Genomic DNA, 26,291 nt, shown 5'->3' on the forward strand with positions numbered 1-26,291 from the left:
GACAATCTTTTTGAGAAAATGTTGTCAACTATTGCCTTTATGACAGCTATCAGTTATTTGCTTTTGTTGTCCTACCAACTCCAATATCAGTATCTTTAGGCAGAGCTATTTATACCTTACACATTACCTATGTTTCCTCACAGAATAATTTATGTAGTAAATGCTAAATACTATTGTGAGGGAGTGGCCTGTAGTGTGTGATTTGAAAGGCACATATCCTAAAATCTCCCCCAAAATATTTATTGAAATGTCTATTATTTTTAAGAAAGTTAATACGTCTACTACCTAAGAAGGTAGCACAGTACCAGTGATTGATTGGTTTCCCCATTATCCATTGGCACTCATCTTAAAATTTATTTTGATGTGAGCAAGGATTAAGAAGGAGAGTAGCAATTATTGAATGACCATCATGTGCCAGAAACCGTGCAGACACTTTCCAATACTTATTGATACCTTACAGTAATCCTGAAGCAGACATTTTCTCTATTTTAAATAAGACAGCAACAAAGCACAGAAAAACTAATTGATTTTTAAATGGTCCCACAGACCCTAAACAACATAATTGGTTTTAAATCCAGACGTGTTTGAATACCAAGCCTATAATTACCCATAAAAGGTCTAAAGCATGAGACAATATGGATGCCACTAAGAGGTGTCATGGTGTAATAGGAGATGGATGACTGCTAAAGAACATCCCATAAAAATTTTCCTCCTACAAAATTAAGTTACATTTTGTTCAAAGAAATTAAAGGAGAGCTAAATAAATGGAAAGCATCTTGTGTTCATAGGTTGGAAGCCTAATAGTATTAAGGTGGCAATACTTCCCAGGTTGATCTACAGATTCAATGCAATCCCAGCTTTTTTTGCAGATTTTAATAAGTTGATCTTAAAATTCATATGGAAATTCAAAGGATGCAGAATAAGCAAAACAATCTTGAAAAACTTACCACAAATCTACAGTGGTACTGGTCTAAGTGTAGATATATAGATCAATAAAATAGAATTGAGAGTCTGGAAATAAACCCATATTTCTTTCCTTTGTTTTAACTTTTATTTTAGGTTCAGGAGTACATGTACATATTTGTTACTAGAGGCAAACTCATGTCATGTGGGTTTGATGCACAGACCATTTTGTTACCCAGGTAGTAAGCATAGTATCTGATAGTTATTTTTACCGATCCTCTCCCTCCTCCCATCCTACACCCTCAAGTAGGCACCAGTGTCTGTTGTTCCCATCCTTGTGCCCATTGGTTCTCATTATTTAGCTCCCATTTATAAGTGAGAACATGCGGTATTTGGTTTTCTGTTCCTGCGTTAATTTGCTAAGGATAATGGCCTCCACCTCCATCCCCATGTTCCTGCAAAGGACATGATCTCATTCTTTTTAAAAGCCCATATTTCTATGATCAATTGATTTTTGATAATCGTGTCAAGACCATTCAATGAAAGAAAAATTATGTTTTCAACAAATGGTGCCAAACGGTTCTGGGACAACTGGATACTCACATGCAGAAGAATGAACTTGGACAACTACCTTACACCATATACAAAAATTAATTCAAAATCTATCAATTACCTAGATGTAACATCTAAAACTCTACAATTCTTAGAAGAAAACACAGGAGTAAGTCATGTGACATTGGCTTAGGCAATAGTCTTGGATATGACAAGAAAGCACAAGGAACAAATAAAAAAAATAGCTAAGTGGGGCTTCATCAAAATTATGTTATGTACCAAAACATATCATCAAGAAAGTGAGAAAATAACCCACCAGAATGGGATAAAGTACTAACAAATATACAACTGATAAGAGATTTATTCTCAGAATATAAGAACTCTTACAACTCAACAGTTATCAAGTGACCTAGGAATTCCACTGCTAAGTTTATATGCAAGAGAAATGAAAACATATGGCCACATAAAAATGTATAAATGAATGTTCATGGCAGCATTATTCATAACAGCCTAAAAGTGGAACACAAATGGACAAAAAAACTTGACATATCTGTACAAATGAATAAAATGGAATAATGTACTGATACATGCTATAACCTAGATGAAACTTGAAATCATTATGCTAAATGAAAGAAACCAGATACAAGATGCTATATATTGTATAATTATATTTCTATGAAATGTCCATAATTGGCAACTTCACAGAGACAAAAAGTAGATTAGTGATTTCCAGGGGCTGAGGGAGGGGAGAATGGAGTTTGATTCTTTGATGAGTACAGGGTGTTTCCTTAGGATAACAAAAAACATAACACCCAGATAATACAACTCTAAATTGTTTTCTTAAGTGTTAAATCCTCTTTCTTATCCATTTTCAATCTATTATATAAAATAAGAGACAGAGAGAGGGGAAAGTTTCAGATTTTTTGATCTTTGGGTATACTTTTAATTATTTTATAAATTACTAGTCAATATAATTAATCACATTTCACTATAGAATAGTAAAGAAAATCCTGAGTATTGTCACTGCATTTTACAAAAAGAACAAAGCATATTTTTCCTATTTTATAGATGAAGAAATTGAGTATAGAAAGACAAACGGATTTGTTGAAGGTCATATGTAACTGATACAGATTTTGATTTGAGGTCTTATCAAACCTGTTTCCTGACTCTAACACCTGTCTTTTTATCCACTGCAATACTTAGTCTCTCAATCACAAGAGATTAATTTCATAAGAAAGAGAACCACACGTTTTTGTTAATAAGTTACAGATATGCAGATATAGCAGAAATACTAAAGTATTTATTTTATCACAGGGTTTGAAAGCATACTCAAAAAGAACCCCCCACCCCAAATTGGGGGGAAAAGGCTCAAAACTGGCAGGTTCCCATTGTATAGCCAGAGTACACTTTACTGAAGGATTGCTGATTATCTCTGCTCCCATTCAGAATAGCTCTTTGTTATAGTTCTAAGCAATTAGAATTTACTACCATCCTCATTGATATGATTTTAAAAGTACCCACAAATATATTTATACTGATCTAATTCCTTGCATTTTTTGATCCTTTTCTTTGTTGAAATGAATCCTCTGGAAGTATACAAATGTAAATGAAAAATTCGTAACTTACCAACAGTAAAATAAATATCAAAAGGAAGGGGAAAAGGATAACTGTAAGAAACAGGCAAAGGCGGCCCCTCAGGCCGGGGCGTGACCGCTGAGCCGCAGTTCCCGGGCCAGCCTGGGGCAGCCGGGCAGGAACCACCCGTTGAGGTGTCTTCTCTTTAGGGATGGTGAGGTTGGCAAAAGGCTCCTGTAACCCTCCTCCAGGATGAACCATCTGGCAGAAGACATGGAGAACGCTCTCACCGGGAACCAGAACTCCCATGCTTCTCTGCGCAACGTCCATTCCATCAACCCCACACAACTAATGGCCAGGATTGAGTCCTATGAAGGAAGGGAAAAGAAAGGCATATCTGATGTCAGGAGGACTTTCTGTTTGTGTGTCACCTTTGACCTCTTATTTGTAACGTTACTGTGGATAATAGAGTTAAATGTGAATGGAAGCATTGAGAACTCATTAGAGAAGGAGGTGATGCAGTATGACTACTATTCTTCGTATTTTGATATATTTCTTTTGGCAGTTTTTCAATTTAAAGGGTTAATACTCGCATGTGCTGTGTGCAGATTGCGCCATTGGTGGGCAATAGCGTTGACAACGGCAGTGACCAGTGCCTTTTTACTAGCAAACGTGATCCTTTCAAAGCTTTTCTCTCAAGGGGCTTTTGGCTGCCCATCATTTCATTCATCCTTGCCTGGATTGAGACGTGGTTCCTGGATTTCAAAGTGTTACCTCAAGAAGCAGAAGAAAACAGACTCCTGATAGTTCAGAGAAGGCAGCACTTATACCTAGTGGTCTTTCTGATGGTCAGTTTTATTCCCCTCCTGAATCTGAAGCAGGATCTGAAGAAGCTGAAGAAAAACAGGACAGGGAGAAACCACTTTTAGAACTGTGAGTACTACTTTTGTTAAATGTGAAAAACCCTCACAGAAAGTCATCGAGGCAAAAAGAGGCCGGCAATCGAGTCTCCCTGTTGACAGTAAAGTTGAAATGGTGACGTCCACTGCTGGCTTTATTGAACAGCTAATAAAGATTTATGCATTGCAATACCTCACAGACATTGTACCATATCCATGCACATTTAGTCACTTGCCTGTGGCCGGTAAGGTAATGTCATGATTCATCCTCTCTTCAGTGAGACTGAGTCTGATGTGTTAACAAATAGGTGAAGAAAGTCTTGTGCTGTATTCCTAATCAAAAGACTTAATATATTGAAATAACACTTTTTTAGTAAGCAAGATACCTTTTTATTTCAGTTCACAGAATGGAATTTTTTTGTTTCATGTCTCAGATTTATTTTGTATTTCTTTTTTAACACCCTACATTTCTCTTGTGTTTTTTAACTCATGCACATGTGCTCTTTGTACAGTTTTAAAAAGTGTAATAAAATCCAACATGTCGATGTGAAAAAAAAAAAAAAAAGGCAAAGGCATTCTTATGAAAGTTAAAACATTTGCCAAAATGGTGAAATGTTCTTTTAGAGTACAATGTAAGTAATATATTCAAGTAGCTTTCAGGGAGCAGAAAATCTAGCTGTGTCACTTGATTTAAAGAATTGTAGCTATATTATTTTATATTAGAAGTGTGGTGGCTAGGACTGCCTCCTGTCTTTCAAAGCTATGAAGTCTATGTTTAAGGGCAATGGAATGACTAATCTCATTTAGATAGGCACAAAGATGCCTGCCAATCAGTGACCCAAGCTTTTCTGTAGAACCAATACGATTGGAGAAACGAACCTCTTTCACTTTAGGCTGCATTAAGAACCAGAGGCAAATATGGAACTATTAAATGTATAAATGAATTTAGACAAAATTTCTTTCCCTTGTTTTAACTTTTATTTTAGGTTCAAGAGTACATGTACATATTTGTTATTAGAGGCAAACTCGCGTCTTGTGGGTTTGATGCACAGACCATTTCGTCACCCAGGTACTAAGCACAGTATCTGTTAGTATACCTAAAGTTCAAAAATATCTGAAACTTCCCCTGTCTGTCTCTCAATCAAAAGAGATTAATTTCATAGTAAGAAAGATAACCACACGTTTTTGTTAATAAGTTACAGATATGCAAATACAGCAGAAATACTAAAATTATAAAATAATTAAAATATATTAGACCAAATTGGTTTAGTATATTCACAGTGTGGTGTAACCACAGCATTTTCCATAATTTGAAATTGAAGCGTCCATTTTGTATTAGTGAATTTTATGGTATGTGAATTATGTCTCAATGAAACCATTAAAAATGCATTATTTGCGTTAATAACCTTATTTGCGTTAATAAGGAGGTACCAATTTTCTAGTTATTTTTTGCCTTTTTGATTTTTGGATCAAGGGGACATGTTAGCACTTTAACAAAAGAAAAATGATAAAGTAGATGAAAATCAACGAATATTTCTGCTGTATCCAGTAGTTTTGAACCAACATAGATTAAATCATGGTATCCAGGAAGAATGTTTTTAGAGATCCACTGCCTATTGGGGAACTTTTCATTTGTCACTGATATGATGGAATGATTTCAAGAAATGACAAAAGATTAAAACCAAAACCATATGCCCTTCATTTATTGAAAATGGTATGTTGTAAGAGAGCCAGATTGCTAGCTCTCTACCTTCTAGTGGTTAGGCCTTATAATTCAAGCATCTACATTACATAGAAGCAGAGCTAGAGCTAACCTACTTGGGACTCTTTCGTTGACTACATTGGTTGCTTTCTATGAGAATTCATCAACAAAAGCCAAAACCATCCTTGATTTGACCAATTTCTATATATGTTTAAAAAGTGTGGAACTGGAATTTATTCATTTAACATTTATTTATTTATTGTGTGTTTACCATGTGCCTGTCACTTAAAAAGTTATTTGGTATAAAAATATGAATAACACACAGTTTATGCCCTTGTGGAGTTTCTATTTTGGTGAACAACATAACTGCCATGTACTCATCACCTACTTTTATGCTCAAAGCTGTCTTAGACATATTACATACATAATTTCATTAAATTATTACAACATTGAAAGGAGAATATAATTCCCTGCCCACTTAAAAAGTATATAAACTGAGGCACAAAGAGATTAAGTCAACAAATTGGAGAGAGGTGATATGAAACCAAGAATTTTGGCTCCACATGTCACAAGTTTTCACACAGAATCAATCTCAAAACAAAAGACCATATAGAGATTTATATCTAAAAAGTCTGAAATTTTGGTTAAGCAGTCACTCATACTATTTCTAAAAATATTTGCAACTCTGCCCAAAAACTAGTATACTAATATACTAATTTTGTTTACATTGAAATTTAGCCATCAAAATAGAGAAGACCTTTCCCTCTTCTGTTAGCCCATCCCACATGGACCAAGAAACTATCAGTAATGTTTTTTTTCACTGAGGCTAAATTTTTGCTACTGAGCTAACGCAATTTTTCTGTTCAATGCATTGAGAACTTGACTGCTGTGAGCTAAAAATTCAGAAAAACAAGTGAAACAAATACACTGTCACTAAGAATTTAGTCCTATCATCTTTGGGTATATTGCATATATTTCCTCTTCATTTTTGAAAATCCACTTTTAATAATCGAAAACTCAATTTTCCCATCTCCTCTAAAATGAAGCTTTTATGGATGAATCTCAATCGTACTAAATATAGCACCATGAAAGGTCCATCATTTGCACTGCTGTTTAATACTTCATCAATTAGCAGTTATTTTTAAGATTGGTTACTTATTCGTTATTCAGTATACTTCCCATTTCCCTTCACATTAATGAGCTGAGATAGTACCATGTAGATTTTTCATTTATTGGTTGATTTTGAACTGTGTGCAAGAAAGAAAAAGGAGAAAAGCCAAAGCAAGAGTTTTAACAAGCTCTTTTCTCTCTTCATAAACCTGATTAAACTACTAATGTTGGAATAAAAGAACAGAAAAAGTCTCTGGGAAATCTAGTTCACAGTTAAGTGGAAATCATTGCTTGTTTTTCATGAGGATGTTCTGAAACATCTTTTCCAGCACATGAAAGAACCCCTTTGGCCTCCCTCTCTTTGATCAGGTTTAGGAGTTTTATAACTCCAAAGCAACCGTACTTTAACTTCTTTCTACCAGGCTTATCCTTTCTTCCCTGGCCTATTTTATCCTTTTATAGGTCAACACTTAACCTATCAAATAAAATTATTTCAATAAAGAAGGATCTAGGTGTTTTATGTGCTTTTCCTCAATCCCTTCAGTCTCACCATACATTTTGTAGCAGCCAACCGTAGTATATTAAATTGTGGGTTAATCATAAAAAGTACTGTCTATTGAATGTTTAAATGACTTATGTTTTCTACATAAAAAAAAATAACATTGTATTTCAGTTTTTTACTAAGGTAATTAAATATTTATAAGGTCTGATCAAAACACCTACTTTAACTCAGTTAATTTATATTTGAGTCTAAAGGACTATATCTGAAAAAGTTTACATTGTATTACCCAAAGTACCAACAGTTAAAGGGACTAATTTTGTAGATGGTCCAGTAATACCAAGGAGGATTTTTCAATGAGGCAAAAGTTTGAGCATGGGCTGATGGAAAAATAAGATGTCAAATAATAATCAAATTAATAGATAATTTATAACAGATCAGTAATGAAGATATCAACACATCTCTATTTGTCAGTTTCCCAGATGTATTATATATCTCTACAACTTCGGCATTGTATTATTTGTTTATTTGTCTGCCTCTCTCACTGGACAATAAATTTCATGAGGGACTGCATTTGATTTCTGTATTCACAGTACACAGTAAAATCTGTGTGTGTGTGTGTGTTTGTGTGCGTGTATCACAGTAAAAGTTCAATAAGCATTAACTGTATGAAAAAATAGAAAGCTCATTGATGTAAAGGGAAATGGGAAGCACACTGAATAACAAGTAACCAATCTTAAAAATAACTCTTCGGTGAAACCCCGTCTCTACTAAAAATACAAAAAACTAGCCGGGCGAGGTGGCGGGCGCCTGTAGTCCCAGCTACTCGGGAGGCTGAGGCCGGAGAATGGCGTGAACCCGGGAGGCGGAGCTTGCAGTGAGCTGAGATCCGGCCACTGCACTCCAGCCCGGGCTACAGAGCAAGACTCCGTCTCAAAAAAAAAAAAAAAAAAAAAAAAAAAAAAAAGCTCTTGAAACAGCAATGCAAATGATCAACCTTTCATGGTGCTATATTTAGTATATCTAACACTGTTTCCTTACTAACAGTTCACTAATTCTGATGTTATAAATGTAATTTTCTTAAGTGATAATAAGTATATTAAAAATAAATGACTTAAAAGACCAGGATTACACCCCGTGATTCTAGCCAGAGGCATGTTGATTACAAGCAATCAACAGTGAGAGTGGAGTTGAAAAAATAATTAGGTTTCTAACCATGATAGAGTAACTGGTATTAGATTTGCCTCCCCATCGTAAGCAACCATAAAACTGTACAAAATATATAAAGAAACAGTTCACAGACTTTGAAAAACAGAAAGCTCTCTGCTTGAGGACAATATCTCAAGCATGTTGCAGAGGACTGGAATCGAGCAGGGCATAGAAATTTCATTGAACTGAGGAAGTAGAAGTGAGAGTTCAGGGAAGCTGAAATGGCTGCAATCTGCAGGAAAGAATACTGAAGAGAAAGGAGCTGCACATAGAGAAGGCACCCAAAACTCTGAGGAAATGTACTGCATGATTTCTTGGCTAACCTCTGCAAGTGTTGGGTAAGAGTGCATGATGCTTACTAGAGAGAAGCCACTATGAGTTTGAGAAAGGAAGAGAGTCTAGAGGTCAATCAGCACTGGGAAATATTAAGTCTGACCTAGCCAGAGTATAAAGTTCTCATTAACACATAGATAACACCCAACTGAGACACTAGAAAAGATGTGCCTTAAGATTAAGAACCATAATATGGCTGACTCTAGATCTACCTTAATGAAGGCTAAAACCAAACCCTGACAAAATTTTCAAGGGATACAAAGTTTGGAAATCGGGTTTCATTAAGTAGAAGAATCTGGGAAAACACTGGAATTTCCATAGATCTTACCTACCAAAATGTAAACCTAATCTAACCCAAGTTGAAGATGATTGGCTAGTAATTAAGAAGAAATAAACACTTTCCAAATAAAGATTACACAATCTAAAGTGTTTAAAATATATCATCAACAATATCAAGTACAATTTTAAAACAATAGTACACATGCAAAAAAATAGGAAAATGTGACACATAGTCAAGTGAAAATAAAAGTTTATAGAAACTGACCCATTGGTGATCCAGACTTTGGATTTGGAAGACGAAGACTTTAAAGCAGCTATTATAAAAATGTTCAAAGAACTAAAGGAAAATGCGTTAAAATAATTAAAGGAATACATGATTTTAATGAGTCAAGAGATAAGGAATATTAACAGTAAAAGTGAAAATGTAAAAAATGGAATTTCTAGGAGTGAAAAGTACAATAACTGAAATAAATAATTGCCTACATGGGCTTAACATCAGATTTCAGATTTCAGATTGCAGACTAACAAGCTGGTAATCTTGAAGATGGAACAATAGATATTCTATCTAAAAAGATGAAGACCAAAGATAGGCAAAAACGAGCAGAGCCTCAGAGACTTGTGGAATGACATTGAAAGATACATGATATTTGTAATCAGAATCTCAGAAATAGAAGAGGCTAGTAATAGAGCAGAAAAAATTGGAAAAGTGATGCTCAAAAATTTCCCCAATATGATGGAAAATATTGACTTATGAATCCAATTTGCTCAAAAACAAAGAAGTTAACAACCAAAAATAAGCCAAAATTCATTGCATTATGATCAAATTACTGAACCAAAAATAAAGAGAAAATCTTGAAGGCAGTCATAATATAAAACACCGTTACACACCGGAAACAATTATAATAATAGATGCTGGCTTCCTATCGTAAACAGTGACGGCCAGAAGACTATGACCTCTTTAAGACGAATACACCGTCTGTAAAGTACTTAAAGGGAAAAAATAAAATCTGCCAGTGTGTCCATATCCAACAAAAATATTTTTCAAGTATGATGGTAAAATATATTTTCAGATAAATGAAACTGATAATTTTTTATCAGCAGACTTGCAATAAAATGAATGCTAATAGAGTCTCATCAGGTTAAAGAGAAATGATACCAGATTGAAAATAAGATCTTCATAAAGGAAATAAGATTATCAGAAATTATAAATAAGTGGGTAAATATAAAATGCTAGGTTTTATTTTTCTTCTCACAGTGTCTTTAATTAAAGACAACTGACTGATTAAAGTAAAAATAATACCACTGCAAGATGAGGTTTGCAATGTGTGTGGAAGTAATAAATATGCCAACAATAACACAAATGATAAGAAATGAGTAAGTATAATTAAACTATTGTAAGAATATTGTATTTGCGAAGTAGAGAGGGAAGTGGGATGTGTCAGGTGTTAAATGAGAATTGGGAAGTGAGAATATGAAGGGTCAGGTATGAAGAGGTACAATATTGACTGTAAATAAACTTTAATAAATTAAGGATGAACTTTGTTACCCTTAGAGAAATCATACAAAAATAAAAATGATAAGTTGGCCTTCATCAAAATGTAAAAGGCCTGCTTCTCAAAAGACACAGTTAAGGAAATGAACAGTCAAGCTACCTATTAGAAGAAGAAATTTGCTATACATATATCTGACAATAGACTTTTGTCCAGAACACATAAAAACTCTAGTAATTGGCCGGGCGCAGTGGCTCAAGCCTGTAATCCCAGCACTTTGGGAGGCCGAGACGGGCGGATCACAAGGTCAGGAGATCGAGACCATCCTGGCTAACACGGTGAAACCCCGTCTCTACTAAAAAATACAAAAAACTAGCCAGGCGAGGTGGTGGGCGCCTGTAGTCCCAGCTACTCGGGAGGCTGAGGCAGGAGAATGGCATAAACCTGGGAGGCGGAGCTTGCAGTGAGCCGAGATCCGGCCACTGCACTCCAGCCTGGGCGACACAGCGCGAGACTCCGTCTCAAAACAAACAAACAAACAAACAAACAAAAAAAACTCTAGTAATAAAAAAGTAAGATAATCCAATTAAAATGAATGAAATATTTGAGCAGATACTTTATGAATGGACAAAAAGCACATGCAAATATTTTTAACATTATCAGTCATCCAGAAGGAGGAGATTAAAAAAAAAAACTCTTTGGGATACCTCTTCTTACTAATTCAATTGGCTAAAATGGAAAACATTGACAACACCAAATGTCAAAGATGTGGAGCAACTGGATAAATCATATGTGCTGGTTAGAGTGTAAAATGGTACAATCACCTTGGAAAACAGTTTAGCAGTTTCATATTAATTTAAATATATATTTGCCTAATTACATAGCTACTCTACTCCTAGGCATTTATCCAAAAGAAACAAAAACATGTCGATGCAAATATTTTAAATGAACGTTCATTGCAGCTTTATTCATAATAGCCAATAACTTGTAAATAATGTCAACCAATGAGTGAATGAATAAATTACTTGCACTTTTTGTACTTTTTGTAGACATGGGATCTTGCTTTGTTGCCCAGGCTGGTTTTGAACTTCTGGGATCAAGCCTTTCTCCAACATCAGCCTCCCAAAGTGCTGGGACTATAGGTACGAGCCACCACACCTGGCCATGTACCCTTATAATGGAATATTGCTCAGTGATAAAAAAGCAACATGAATAAATTTCAAATCTCTATCTTAAGCAAAAGAAGCCAGACACAATAGTACATACTGTGTGATTCTATTTTTATGAAATTTAGAACTGGCAGATCTAATCTTTAGTTAATAGAAATCAGTGGTTACATAAGATGGAAGGGTGGGGGATACAGGCAAATACATAAGGGAACCTTCTGGGTAGTGAAAATGTTCTATATTTATAATTGTGTAATGTTACATGATGTATACATTTGTCTAAATTTTTAAAACTATATACTTATAATTATGTATAAATTATACATTAACAACTTTAACAGAAAAGTTTCTGAGCAGCTGAAATGTGACTCTAGAGGAGGAAACGGAATAGAGAAAAAGAAAAATAACTTTGGTAAATACTGCTGTGGTTTATTTTCTCCTTACCTTTGGAGTCACAAAAACACACACAAAAAAGAATAAAAACCAGGAACTTTGGAGGCATAGGTAAAGGAGGGAAAGACAAAGAGAGTCTTTTCTAAAATGAGTCCTTAAAAAGGTTCACTATATAGATAGGAGAAGTGGCTGTATCAACATATGTGTGCAAATAGCCCAAGGGTGACACCCAAGTTTAAACAGGTAGCTGGACTATCTTCCACAGCTCATCACAAAATGACCAAACAAACCATAGAACTACATATACATTACCAGTAGTATGGTATATGGAGACTGTAGCTATACTGAAAGAAGGAAAGGGGAAGACCTATCAGAGAGAGTAGCAGTGAGAGAGTGAATGCCTTTGAGAAGTATTCCTCTTGTTCTAAAGTGTTCTAACCTCATTTTCACTTCATTTTACCTTTCATCTTACAGTATGGGACTCTGCTAGTGTGGTATCCTGAAGAAGCTACTGGGTCACATTTATTGACCCAAGAAAACACTGCTTTTGACTTTCCTGAGCCATTCAGCTTGCAGTTTATTTCTCATTGTCCCACCTATTTACTGGCATATTCTCATCTTTGTGTCTCCAAATATTTCTATCCACAGTCCACCAATGGCGTTCTTCCTTTCATGCACGTTGGCACTGCTCACGTCCCAGTTCTCTCACTCAAACTATTACAGTAGCCTCACAACTGGATCCATTCTTCAATCCCACTCACCTTCCATCGTCCTGCTGCAAGAACCAGCTTCATAGCCATGTGATCAGTGCAGTCGTAGAGGATCTTACACTCAGAAAACCCTGCACCTGGGTTTAATATTCTGTAGTTGCTGTCTTAAATATTATAAATGAGATTATCTTTACAATTCTGCTTTTTAAGTTAAGTCAAATGAGACATGCACTGGAGGCTCGGAGTCTTGGCTCACATGCAGTCTTACCTCCTGCCACCTTCCCCAGACAGGTTCAGTTCTTGGACACCCTCCCACTCTCTGAAACTCTGTGCCCTGCCTATTATCCCTTCCTCCCTGGCCTCTGCTACCCCAAAGCCCCTGCAGAAGCCTGGGTGAAAGGCAGGGAGAGCTGAAGTTGGGCATGCATGCCCCATGACATCTTAGTGTGAGGCATGGTGGCAGCAGCCATCCCAGGCCAGCCTGGCAGCCCAAATGACTGTCTAGTGGGTGGCCAGCCTTAATCTGCCTCGTGGTTGAAGTGAGTCTTTTGCCCACCCACCTCCAATTCAAGTATCAAGCACACCTCAATGGAAAGGTTTAAGTATCTTTGGAAGTCACTTGTTTGCCTTGGATTGGTAAGATACCTAAGTTAACTTCCTCAGACCCCTCCCTCTTCTGGAGTGCAATGTACAGGTCTAGTAGCTGGTGGGCAGGGCAGTCCAATAACAGTAAGGTCTGAGCATGCCTCACATCATGAAGTAAGGCCTCTGCGTACTTTTGAGGGTGATATGGTTTGGATGTGTGTCCCCACCTGAATATCATGTTGAATTATAATCCCAGTATTGGAGGTGGGTCTGGTGGGAGGTGACTGGATCATGGGGATGGAGTTCTCATGAATGAATTAGCACCATCCCCTCAGTGGTGTTCTTGTGATAGTAGGTAAGTGAGTTATCATAAGATCTAGTTGTTTTAAAAAGTATGCAGCACCTCTCCCCACACTCTCTTGCCATATAAGACATGCCTGCTTCCCCTTCACCTCTGCCATGAGTCAGAGTTTCCTGAGGCCTTCCCAGAAGCTGAGCAGATGCCAGCATCATGCTTCTTGTGCAGCCTGCAGAACCATGAGCCACTTAAACTTCTTTTCTTTATAAGTTACACAGTCTCATGGTTTCTTCATAGCAGTGTAAGAACAGACTAATACAAAAGGGTATGCATTCATTTTGCTAGTTTCCTAGTGCTCAGGAGAACTCCCTTGGCTAGCTTCAGGCCTAGGTCTATTCTCTCTTTCTCCTTCTAACATTTTTTTTTATTATTTTTCTGTGTTCAACTTTATTTTTTTCACTTACATGACTAAAATTTCACAAATTAAAAAAAAAATGCCTATATTTCTTACCCTCACTGTTTGTTACTCCTGGCTGACATAATTCTTTTTATTGTTATTGTTATTATCATTATTATTATACTTTAAGTCCTAGGGTACATGTGCACAATGTGCAGGTTTGTTACATATGTATACATGTGCCATGTTGGTGTGCTGCACCCATTAACTCATCATTTACATTAGGTATATCTCCTAATGCTGTCCCTCTCCCCTCCCCCCTTCCCACAATAGGCCCTGGTGTGTGATGATCCCCTTCCTGAGTCCAGGTGATCTCATTGTTCAATTCCCACCTATGAGTGAGAACATGCGGTATTTGGTTTTCTATTCTTGTGACAGTTTGCTGAGAATGATGGTTTCCAGCTGCATCCATGTCCCTACAAAGGACACAAACTCATCCTTTTTTATGGCTGCATAGTATTCCATGGTATATATGTGTCACATTTTCTTAATCCAGTCTGTCACTGATGGACATTTGGGTTGATTCAAGTCTTTATATTGTGAATAGTGCCTTAATAAACATACATGTGCATGTGTCTTTATATGACTTATAATTCTTTGGGTATATCCCCAAGTAATGGGATGGCTGGGTCCAAATGGCATTTCTGGTTCTGATCCTTTGAGGAATCACCACACTGTTGTCCACAATGGTTGAACTAGTTTACAGTCCCACTAACAGTGTAAAAGTGTTCCTATTTCTCCACATCACTCTCCAACCTGTTGTTTCCTGATTTTGTAATGATTGCCATTCTAACTGGTGTGGATGGTATCTCATTGTGATTTTGATTTGCATTTCTCGATGGCCAGTGATGATGAGCATTTTTTTCATGTGTCATTGGCTGTATGAATGTCTTCTTTTGAGAAGTGTCTGTTCATATCCTTTGCTTTTGATGGGGCTGTTTGGTTTTTTTCCTGTAAATTTGTAGGAGTTCCTTGTAGATTCTGGATATTAGCCCTTTGTCAGATGAGTAGATTACAAAATTTTCTCCCATTCTGTAGGTTGCCTGTTCACTTTGATGGTTGTTTCTTCTATGGTGCAGAAGCTCTTTAGTTTAATTAGATCCTATTTGTCAATTTTGGCTTTTGTTGCCATTGCTTTTGGTGTTTTAGACATGAAGACTTTGCCCATGCCTACGTCCTGAATGGTATTGCCTAGGTTTTCTTCTAGGGTTTTTATGGTTTTAGATCTAACATTTAAGTCTCTAATCCATCTTGAATTAATTTTTGTATCAGGTGTAAGGAAGGGATCCACTTTCAGCTTTCTACTTATGGCTAGCCAGTTTATCCACAACCATTTATTAAATAGGGAATCCTTTCCCCTTTTCTTGTTTTTGTCAGGTTTGTCAAAGATTAGATGGTTGTAGATGTGTGGTATTTTTTCTGAGGGCTCTGTTCTGTTCCATTGGTCTATATCTCTGTTTTGGTACAAGAATCATGCTGTTTTGGTTACTGTAGCCTTGTAGTATAGTTTGAAGTCAGGTAGTGTGATGCCTCCAGCTTTGTTCATTTGGCATAGGATTGTCTTGGCAAGGCGGGCTCTTTTTTGTTTACATATGAACTTTAAAGCAATTTTCTTCCAATTCTGTGAAGAAAGTCATTGGTAGCTTAATGGGGATGGCATTGAATCTATAAATTACCTTGGGCAGTATGGCCATTTTCACAATATTGATTCTTCATATCCATGAGCATGGTATGTTATTCTTCCATTTGTTTGTGTCCTCTTTTATTTTACTGAGCAGTGGTTTGTAGTTCTCCTTGAAGAGGTCCTTTACATCCCTTGTAAGTTGGATTCCTAGGTATTTTATTCTCTTTGAAGCAATTGTGAATGGGAGTTCATTCATGATTTGGCTCTCTGTTTGTCTGTTACTGGTGTATAAGAATGCTTGTGATTTTTGCACATGGATTTTGTATCCCAAGACTTTGCTGAAGTTGCTTATCAGGTTAGGGAGATTTTGGCCTGAGACAATGGGATTTTCTAAATATACAATCATGTCATCTGCAAACAGGGACAATTTAACTTCTTGTTTTCCTAACCAGAATACCCTTTATTTCTTTCTCTTGCCTGATTGCCCTGTAGAACTTCCAACACTATGTTGAATAGGAGTGGTGAGAAATGGCATCCCTGTCTTGTGCCAGTTTTCAAAGGGAATCCTTCCAGTTTTTGCCCATTCAGTATGATAGCTCTTATATTTTCATAGCTCTAATATTGTCATAAATAGCTCTTATTATTTTGAGATATGTTCCATCAATACCGAATTTATTGAGAGTTTTTATCATGAAGGGCTGTTGAATTTTGTCAAAGGCCTTTTCTGCATCTATTGAATAAATAGTGTGTTTGTCTTTGGTTCTGTTTATATGCGGATTTACATTTTATTGATTTGCCATGGTAAACCAATAACCATCCAAGGGATGAAGCCCACTGGATCATGGTTGATAAGCTTTTGATGTGCTGCTGGATTAGGTTTGCCAGTATTTTATTGAGGATTTTTTGCATCGATGTTCATCAGGATATTGGTCTAAATTCTCTTTTTAAATTAAATCTCTGTCAGGCTTTGGTATCAGGATGATGTTGGCCTCATAAAATGAGTTAGGGAGGATTCCCTCTTTTTCTATTGATTGGAATAGTTTCAGAAGGAATGGTACCAACTCTTCCTTGTACCTCTGGTGAAATTCAGCTGTGAATCCATCTGGTCCTGGACTTTTTTGGGTTGGTAGGTTATTAATTATTGCCTCAATTTCCAGAGTCTGCTGTTGGTCCTGATGCAGGGGATTCAACTTCTTCCTGGTTAGTCTTGGGAAGTGTAAGTGTCAGGAATTTATCCATTTTCTTCTAGGTTTTCTAGTTTATTTGCATAGAGGTGTTTATAGTATTCTCTGATGGTAGTTTGTATTTCTGTGGGTTCGGTGGTGATATCCCCTTTATCATTTTTTATTGCATCTATTTGATTCTTCTCTTTTCTTCTTTATTAGTCTTGCTAGCAGTCTATCAATTTTGTTGATCTTTTCAAGAAACCAGCTCCTGGATTCATTGGTTTTTTTGGAGGGTTTTTTGTATCTCTATCTCCTTCAGTTCTGCTCTGATCTGAGTTATTTCTTGCTTTCTGCTGGCTTTTGAATGTGTTTGCTCTTGCATCTCTAGTTCTTTTAATTGTGATGTTAGGGTGTTAATTTTAGATCTTTCCTGCTTTCACTTGTGGGCATTTAGTGCTATAAATTTCCCTCTACACACTGCTTTAAATATGTCCCAGAGATTCTGGTATGGTGTATCTTTGTTCTCATTGGTTTCAAAGAATATCTTTATTTCTGCCTTCATTTCGTTATGTATTCAGGAGCAGGTTGTTCAGTTTCCATGTAGTTGAGCAGTATTCATTGAGTTTCTTAGTCCTGAGTTCTAGTTTGATTGCACTGTGGTCTGAGGGGCAATTTGTTGTATTTCTGTTCCTCTTACGTTGCTGAGGAAGTGCTTTACTTCCAACTATATGGTCAATTTTGGAATGAGTGTGATGTGGTGCTGAGAAGAATGTATATTCTATTAATTTGGGAGTGCTGGAGAGTTCTGTAGATGTCTATTAGGTCCACTTGGTGCAGAGTTGAGTTCAATTCCTGGATATCACTTGTTAACTTTCTGTCTCGTTGATCTGTCTAAATGTTGACAGTGGGGTGTTAAGTCTCATTATTATTGTATGGGAGTCTAAGTCTCTTTGTAAGTCTCTAAGGACTTGCTTTATGAATCTAGATTTGCTCCTGTATTTGGGTGCATATGTATTTAGGATAGTTAGCTCTTCCTGATGAATTTGATCCCTTTGCCATCATGTAATGGCCTTCTTTGTCTCTTTTGATCTTTGATGGTTTAAAGTCTGTTTATCAGAGACTAGAATTACAACCCTGCTTTTTTTTGTTTTCCATTTGCTGGGTAGATCTTCCTCCATCCCTTTATTTTGAGCCTATGTGTATCTCTGCATGTGAGATGGGTCTCCTGAATACAGCAGACTGATGGGTCTTGACTCTTTATCCAATTTGCCAGTCTGTGATATGCTAATTGGACCATTGGCCCATTTACATTTAAGGTTTATATTGTTACGTGTGAACTTGATCCTGTCATTATGATATAGCTAGTTATTTTTGCTTTAAGCTAGTTGATGCAGTTTCTTCCTGTCGTGGACTTTACATTTTTGACGTAATGTTTTGCGGTGGCTGGTACCTGTTGTTCCTTTCCATGTTTAGTGCTTCCTTCAGGATCTCTTGTAGGAGCAGGCCTGTGTGGTGACAAATCTCCTAAGCATTTGCTGTCTGTAAAGGATTTTATTTATCCTTCACTGATGAAACTTAGTTTGGCTGGATATGAAATTCTGGGTTGAAAATTCTTTTCTTTAAGAATGTTGAATATTGGCTCCCACTCTCTTCTGGCTTGGAGAGTTTCTGCTGAGAAATCTGCTGTTAGTCTGCTGGGTTTCCCCTTGTATGTAACCCAACCTTTCTCTCTGGCTGCCCTTAACATTTTTCCCTTCATTTCAACTTTGGTGAATCTGATAAATATGTGTCTTGGAGTTGCTCTACTTGAGGAGTATCTCTGTGGCATTCTCTGTATTTCCTGAATTGGAATGTTGGCCTGCCTTACTAGGTTGGGGAAGTTCTCCTGGATGATATCCTGCAGAGTGCTTTCCAACTTGGTTCCATTTTCCCGCTCATTTTCAGGCACACCAATCAGATGTAGATTTGGTCTTTTCACATAATCCCGTATTTCTTGGAGGCTTTGTTCATTTTTTTTTACTCTTTTTTTCTCTACATTTCTCTTCCCACTTCATTTCATTCATTTGATCTTCAATCAGTGATACTCTTTCTTCCAGTTGATCGAGTTGGTTACTGAAGCTTGTACATTTGTCTTATAGTTCTTGTGTCATGGTTTTCATCTCTATCAGTTCTTTTATGGTCTTCTCTGCATTGATTATTCTAGTTATCCATTCATCCATTGTTTTTTCAAAGTTTTTAGTTTCTTTGTGCTGGATACGTAGTTCCTCCTTTAGCTCTGAGAACTTTGATTGACTGAAGCCTTCTTCTCTCAACTCGTCAAAGTCATTCTCTGTCCAGCTTTGTTCCGTTGCTGGCAATGAGCTGCGTTCCTTTGGAGGGGGAGATGCACTCTGATTTTTTGAATTTCCAGCTTTTCTGCACTGCTTTTTCCCCATCTTTGTTGTTTTATCTGCCTTTGGTCTTTGATGATGGTGACATACTGATGGGGTTTTGGTGTGGGTGTCCTTTCTGTTTGTTAATTTTCCTTCTAACAGTCAGGACCCTCAGCTGCAGGTCTGTTGGAGTTTGCATGAGGTCCACTCCTGACCCTGTTTTCCTGGATACCAGCAGTGGAGGCTGCAGAAGATAGAATATTGCTGAACAGCGAGTGTTGCTGTCTGATTCTTGCTCTGGAAGCTTCGTCTCAGAGGTGTACCCAGCAGTGTGAGGTGTTAGGTGTCAGTCTGCACCTCAGTTGAAAATGTAGAAATCACCCATCTTCTGTGTTGCTCACACTGGGAGCTGCAGGCTGGAGCTGCTCCTATTTGGCCATCTTGGGTGCCCCCCGAATGTCCTTTTTCTCCTTTTAACATTTGAGTCTGGTTTATGTTGTTTTCTTTTGACCAACTCCAGGTGCCCTCCAGGGAAAAGCCAGAAAATATTAATTGTGTAATTTTGGTCATTTTTGCATACAAGTTAAATGCTTTGCATTTAAAATTGACATTACAAAATTTAAAAATAAAAGGAAAAATTCATGCTAATAATTTAAAATTTTAGTCATCAAACTCTGGTGATCCTAAGATTGTGTAGTTTAATCAAGTAACAAAAATAGAGGAAGGCACAATTCTGATGCATGTTCTAGTGGTTGATTTGGGCAACGTATTGCCACTGTCCAAAGCTATCACTGGGTTTTTGCTAAGCTTTCAATCTATGTGTCTTTTTTAAGGTTAAAATGTTATATTCAATTTCCTTCCCTGGAGGAATAGAGATAAGGTTATTGTCATTTTCATTTCCCTTATCATATGGAAATTATCTCCACACACACTGAGTGATTTTTAGTTGATTCTACAATGAAGATGTGTGTTGTAGTTTTTAAAACATGAAATAGTGTAAACTAAACATCAAGTGATTTTGTTGGCGTATTAATGAATCAGGAAAGAATTTTGACTAGTCAAGGAATATAACTCCATTTAAGATACATAGGAAGAAATCTCAAGTGTGAATTGCTCATTATAAGCTTTGAAAAATATGTGCATATACGCAGACTTGGAAGTCTTCAATGTATTTTTGATTTTTAGGCTTTTGTTTTTCCAAAATTTTTCTCTCTCTTAGGATTAACTGTCTAGGATTATAAATTTAACAGTGCTAGTTCATGGACAATTTGTTGCCCTGTGACTGTAACATAACAACACCAACAACTCAACAAAGTTGAGAATGAGAAAAAACTCAGAATCAGTTAATCACCCCACTACTTCTAAAGGAAAGCACTCAGTTTTTGGTGGAAAAATAAGAAATGACAGATTTTTTTTTTCCGAGCCTGATCCCCAAAGACCAATTCCTATACTACTGAATGTAGAGGACTATGTGCTCACAAACGAGGCGTTCCCCATAAGTCTTGCTCTTGCAAACGAAGCAGGGCGTTGGGGGCTTGTTTATGTGTAAACATCTTGAAAATCCAGAAAGTCAGGGAAAGGTCAGAAAAACAACAATGTGTCTTGTGACTTGGCAACATTCCACAAACGACTGTATAAAATAAAGCAGAGCGCGCCATTCGAGGCGGCCGCCATGTTTGTCTTGTCTTGTGTTGTCTTGTGTGTTCATTCCTTTGTTTAGGAAACACGCGGACCCCAACAACTGAAACACCTAATTATCTCCATCATCTATATGCACTATTTTTTGGTGAAATTTCTATTAAGTCTATCTTTTCCCACTCACCCACCAGGCATATATTGTCTCCTGTAATTCTTACCTCTAATAACTTAGGCAAAATAGAGCTGAAAATAAGACTGATACATAAAACATGCTCTAAAATATGCACAGGATAAAGAAATGCTATTTCATCTATCACTTCATTTAGGAACCCTTCCTGATCTCCAAAGCCAGATAAAACTTTCTCCATACTTCTGTGAAATACACTTTATGTGTAATTTTGTTATGGCTTTTTACTAAAAGTCCAAATCTTGGACTTATGTTCATGTTTTACATCGACAACTAAATGATAAGCAGTTTTCTTATCAACATCAATAGAGAATTTCTCCTGACTTCTCCTTAATGACCTTAATAAATAAACTTTCAACAACTGTGTTAACATAAATGTTTTCTGAAGTTTATTTCACGTTAGTAGTCAAGATACTGCAAATTACAATAACAGTGAAATAGCATTTTGCACACATTGGATTGTGAAAAGAAACTAGTGCTAACATTCCTTCCTGGTGATAATGCAGGGGAAAGAACACTGGCAAATTGCTGTTCAAATATAAAGTACTATTATCTTTCTGGAAACAATTTTGTAATACCTATTAAAATTAAAAATTTACATATCCTTTAGCATGACAATTCCATTTCAGGAAATCTGTCTTACAGAAATAAAACCCACCATACTTGGACAGGAATACCTTGGAGATATTGCAAGTTCAGTTCCAGACTACCACCATAAAGCAAATGGTGCAATAAAGTTAGTGACAAATTTTTTGTTTCCCTGTCCATATGAAAGTTATGTTTACACCATACTGTAGTCTGTTAGGTATACAACAGCATTAGGTCTAAAAAAAAACAATTAAAAAATTCTTTCTTACTAAACAATGCTAACAATCATCTGAGCCTTCAGCAATCATAATCTTTTTGCTGGTGGAGGATCTTGTTTTCATGCTGCTGACTGCTGACTGATCATGGTGGTGGTTGCTGAAGGATGGGGTGGCTGTGGTAATTTCTTAAAATACAACACCAGTGAAGTTTGCTGCACAATGGACTTTTATTTTTGCAAAAGATTTCTCTGTAGCATTCTTTGCTGTTTGATAGCATTTTACCCACAGTAATTTTTTTTCAAAATTGTAGGCAATTCTCTCAAGTCATGCTGCTGCTTTATCAACTAATTTATGTAATATTCTAAATACTTTATGGTTATTTCAACAATGTTCACAGCGTCTTCACCAGGAGTAGTTTCCATCTCAGTAAATTATTTTCTTTGCTCATCCATAAGATGCAATTCCTCATCCTTTCAAGTTTTATCATGAGATTTCAGCAATAGAGTCACATCTTCAGTCTACACTTTTAATTCGAGTTATCTTCTTACTTCCACCACATCTGCAGTTACTTCTTCCACTGAAATCTTGAACATCTCAAAGTCACCCATGAGGTTTGGAATCAACTACTTCCAAACTCCTGTTAATGCCATAAATATTCTTAATGGCATGTAAATGGTGAATCTTTTCCAGAAGGTTTTCAATTTACTTTCCTCAGATACATCTATCAGAGGAATCACTACTTATGACAGGTATGGACTTACAAAAGGTATTTCTTAAATAAGAAGACTTGAAAGTCAAAATTATTCCTTGATCTGTGGGCTACAGAATGTATGTTGTGTTAGCAGGCATGAAAATAACATGAATCTTCTTGTACATCTCCACCAGAGCTCTTGGGTGACTGATGCGTTGTCAAAACCAGTGATATTTTGAAAAGAATCTTTTTTTCTGCACAGTAGGTCTCAACACTAGACTTAAAATATGTAGTAAATCCTACTGTAAACAGATGTGTTGTCAACAAGACTTCATTATTCCATCTATAAGGCACAGGCAAAGTCAATTTAGCATAATTCTTGAGAGCCCTAGAATTTTCAGAATGGTAAGTGAGCATTGGATTCAACTTAAAGTTACCAGCTACATTAGCCCCAATAAGAGAATTAGCCTGAGACCTTGAAGCCTTGAAACCTTGAAGCCAAACATTGGCTTCTCCTCTGGCTGTCAAAGCCCTAGATGTATCTTCTTCCAATAGACGATTATTTCATTTACATTAAAAATCTGTTGTTAAGTGTAGCCAACTTCATCAATGATCATAGTTAGATGTACTGGATAACTTGTTTCAGCTTCTCCAACAGTACTTGCTGCTTCACCTGGCACTTTTGTGTTATAAGATAGCTTATTTCCTTCAGCCTCATGAACCAACCTCTGCTGGCTTCAGACTTTTTTTTTTTCAGAACTTCCTCATCTCTCCCAGCCTTCAAATAATTGAAGAGAGTTAGGGCCTTGCTCTGGATTTGCTTTGGTTGAAGAGAATGTTGTGTCTGATTTTATCTTCTATCTAGACCATTAAAACTTTCTCCATATCAGCAATAAGGCTGTTTCACTTTTTTATCATTCATATGTTCACTAGAGTAGCACTTTTATTTTCTTTCAATAACTCCTCCTTTGCATTCAGAATTTGGTTGTTTGTTGCAAAAGGCTTAGCTTTCAGCTTATCTCAGCTTTTGTCATGCCTTTCTAACTAAGCTCAATCATTTCTAGGTTTTGATTTAAATTGAGAGATGTGTCACTCTTCCTTTCAGTTGAACACTTAGAAGTCATTGTAGGGTTATTAATTGGTCTAATTTCAATATTCTTGTGCCTCAGGGAATAGGGAGGCTTAAGGAAAGGAAGAGAGATGGAAAAATGGCTGGTTGGTGGAGCAATCAGAACACATACAATGTTTGTCAATTGTTTGACATCTTATATGGGCATATTTTTTGGTGCCCCAAATAATTACAATGGTACGAACATAGATCACTGATCACATGGGTCACTATACCAGATGTAACAGATGTAATAAGAGTGAAGAAGTTTGAAAAATTACAAGAACTACCAAAATGTGACACAGAGACACAAAATGAGCACAGGTTGTTGGAAAAAATAATGGCATTAATAGACTTGCACAATGCAGGGTTGGCACAAACCTTCAATTTGTAAAAGATGCAGTATCTGGAAAGTACAATAAAGGGAAGCAAAACAAAGTGAAGCACAACGAAACAAGGTATGCTTGCATAAATATCTTTATTATATAGTATCAGAAAAACTAGCGCAAAATATTGTAAAAGTGACCTCTTTTTTTCATTAGGAGGTGAATTTTGTTTCTCTCTCCCTTAAATTTGAGCTGGCCATGTGATTTATTTGATCAATAGGACGTTAACAAATATGATCAAGAGGCTTCAAAGGTGTTTGTGCATTGAAGCTTGATCTTTTTCTTGGAAGCATTAGGTCACCATGTGAATGAAACCAGCTAGAATGATGGATGACAAGAGACATGTGTACCTGTCAGTCCTGTCACTCTGGTCAACAGCTTTCCAACTGTCAGAGATAAGAATGAGACTATCCTGGATATCCAGCCTTCTGTCAATTTGCTGTTATATCATAAACACAAGAGTGAGCCCAGGATATATCAGCTGAGTTGACCTAGATGAGAAAAACTTCCCAACCAACCCATAGAATCATGGAAATTATTAAATGATTAATTTCAGCCATTAAATTTAGGGGTGGTTAGTTACACAGCAAAAGCTAACTGATATGACTGACTGACAATAATATGACTGCCTAACATTAGGGAAATATTTGAGTAAATAGTGGCACATTATGTTACATTATGAAACTTTTAAGAAAAATAAGTTAGATATACATCCATTGATCATATCTTATTTTTTCCCTCTCCAATTAGATTCGTGAGCTCTTGGGGAAAAGGAAGCTTGTCTTTACTTTTGTTGATTTACCCCAAACACAGTGGACGCACAATTATTTATTGATTTAAGTGCTCCAGGACTCCATTTTTAAAAGTTAAACAAGTGATCTTTAGTTGGAAGAGCTATTCTATTGGTATATGTACCATTTGATGGAATTAGCTCAGTATGGTTGCCTATTAAATCTACAAGAGCTTAAATGGCAAAAGCCCCTATGTAACGAACAATCACTTGATCAACCAGGGCTGGTTTCATGGGCATATTGCCAGTTTAGTCACACAGGACCCTGGGATCAGAAGTGCCTCACACTGAGTTTAAGGCTCTGTGGTTGCAATCTTGAAGTTCTTAATTTCTTTTTTCTGTGAGAAATTGTGTCTGGTAAGTGAAGTCAGATGGGACAATAGAGCATGTGTCAGGGAATTGAAGCCTCAGCTCATGTATTCATCCCACCACTGCATCTGACTGGGATGGTTCTCAGCCACAGGTCAGGATCCAAAGTAATTATGTAACCAGTACTAAATAAATTTTATTAGGAAACTACAGATGAAAGAAGGTATTTATTGTTTCGATGCAAATAAAAGCCATGACATTTTGCTAAATAAGAGTGTTGCTACCTTTTTTTTTTTTGTGTGGTGGCAGAAATGAAATTAGCCAAAGATGGCACATTTGACAATAAAGAATATAAGGAAATGTTTCCTGGACTTGACACCATCTCTTGCTGGCTATCTTTCTCTTTCTGCAAAGAATCAGATTTTCCTTTATTAATATTCTCTTTGTCTTAGCATGAGTTTACTAATTTTTGTTCTTATCCTTGTACTAATGTGTTATTTGTCTTAGTTGATTTTATTCTGCTGTTCTCACTTGGATCAAAAATATGCAACTGGGTGCTTCATTAGTAAGAGCAGTTCTAAAAGTTGCTTAGCCAGTTACTGCACTTAACCAAATTTCTGGAAAAGGTGAAGAGCTTTCCACAACGGTAGTTGAACTTCAATGTTTAACAACATTTATGTAAATAAACACATGGTTTAACCCAAAATATGACGTGATTATTTCATATCAATCAAATGCTGCTATATGTACTGCTGTGAATTTATGACCATAACCTTCTGGTTCGGTCTTGTCATCTCTTTGTTTCTTGGTATCACAGTCTGACCTCTGCTGATTATCAGAAGCTAAAGCAGTGCTGGTTGTTAGGTGGCATCGATAGTGCTGTTGCTCAGAACCCAAATAAACCCAAACAAGCAGTTCAGGGAAACTCACAGACACCTGTTCCTCAACCTGATGGCTAAGGTCAGTAGTTAAGAGCATAAAATACAATATCATGCATAAAATACAATATCAGACAGGCCTGATTTGATCCTAGTTTCTTGTCAGTACTTGCTGA

At 36.6% G+C, this 26,291-nt stretch overlaps 1 pseudogene across 1 annotated transcript; it reads left to right on the forward strand.

Moving 5' to 3' along the window:
• The first annotated feature begins 2,513 nt into the window (after positions 1-2,513).
• LOC101015718 lies at positions 2,514-4,494 on the forward strand (annotated as a pseudogene). The gene has a single exon (XR_163454.4). The product of XR_163454.4 is annotated as an STARD3 N-terminal-like protein pseudogene (transcript).
• Positions 4,495-26,291: the final 21,797 nt, after the last annotated feature.

This window comes from Papio anubis, chromosome X (assembly GCF_008728515.1).
Source record: "Papio anubis isolate 15944 chromosome X, Panubis1.0, whole genome shotgun sequence".
NCBI classification, from domain to species: Eukaryota; Metazoa; Chordata; class Mammalia; order Primates; family Cercopithecidae; genus Papio; species Papio anubis.